Source organism: Nipponia nippon, unplaced genomic scaffold (assembly GCF_047370975.1).
Source record: "Nipponia nippon isolate SJK-2023a ecotype South Korea unplaced genomic scaffold, ASM4737097v1 scaffold_5, whole genome shotgun sequence".
NCBI classification, from domain to species: domain Eukaryota; kingdom Metazoa; phylum Chordata; class Aves; order Pelecaniformes; family Threskiornithidae; genus Nipponia; species Nipponia nippon.
In genome coordinates, this window is record NW_028262369.1 from 5,048,587 (window position 1) to 5,049,998 (window position 1,412).

Genomic DNA, 1,412 nt, shown 5'->3' on the forward strand with positions numbered 1-1,412 from the left:
TCTTAAAATCTGGCTGAAAAAGTTATGAAGAATAAATGGGAATTCAAGCTCCACAAAGGTAAGTCAGACTTTTGCTGTTGTTGACCTGAGCAGAACTGGCATACGTAGGTTTGGAGAGCTTGGAATGAAAATTCATTTCTCAGTCTTGCAAAGACAAGTAATTAATTCAGCCCAAACCTTATGCCACCATGATCCTTGCCTGGAGTATTAGTATACCTGAACTCCACATGGAGAAAGGAATTAATGAGGAAGAAAATCCAACAGGAGAGTTATTCATGCTCATTTGCTTTTGGTGTAGCTGTCTGTTGTAGTACATCTGCATTTTCGCCCTTGTCTCCCCATTTTTTCCCCATCCTTTTCCCAGGGAATAAAGTGAAAACAATTCTGCTGTGGGCAAGTCTGGAACCTGTCTGGCTCTTCACCTGTGGTTTCCATCACAAAGAAAACTGTGATTAAGGGTGACAGGGCCCTTAGGAGACTGGGAGGTGAGATGGCAGCTGGAGAAGAAAATGACAGGCCTCTAGAATTATCTGTTCCCATAGAACAGGTGTCAGCAATCGCAGATAAGGCAATGCCTGAAAGTTTCAGTGCTCCAGGCGGCACTGAGAGGGGAAGATGTGTTTGCAAAAGGGCATGTTCACTCAGTTATAGAGTGCATGTGTTGTGCTAAATGTCCTTAAATCCCTCTGGTAATGCCACCGTCTGTAACAATAAATAGCAAATAACTATTGTCTCCTCTGGGACTACAGCTATCATGCTTCCAAATAGGAGTCATCCTGCTCTGTGTTGTGGTGTAAGATACCATAATTTTACTGTGAGTTCTGGGGAAAAACACTGAAACACACATAATTTAACCTGAAATCTCAGATTGCTTCTGTTTACACAGTTTTGCGTAAAAGCAATAATAACACTTTAAAAATCCCAAGCAGCCCACTCCTCCCAATTATTCTAGGTTTAAAAACACCTGAAAGGTAAGAAATGTTTGTGTGTGAGAACTGAAAAGTGTTATTATTTGTCTGTCTTTCCATTCCACTTGCTGCCCCCTTTTTTCCAGGGACATTCTCATTTAAAATGTCCCCCCGCGTAGAGATACAATCGAAAATCCCTCATTGTGCAATTTTTGTGATTGGTAGGAGTATAAGAAAGTGGATAGATCAGCTGAGAAGTGAGGAATCTAGCAGATTATGTACATACATAATCTTTTAAAAGTGAGTAGCAGCTCGCCCTCTTTGTTTTAAAATGTTCGTGTATATTTCTGGAAAAGAGGATAACAGAACATCTAATAATAGCAAAGCGTTTTATAAGCCAAGCCAAGGCACTCAGTGTCTTGAAAGTATTTTACAAACATGAACATAACTATACTTCATGACTCATCTGTAAGGTAGCTATCATTATTTCTCTTGTTCGGATGG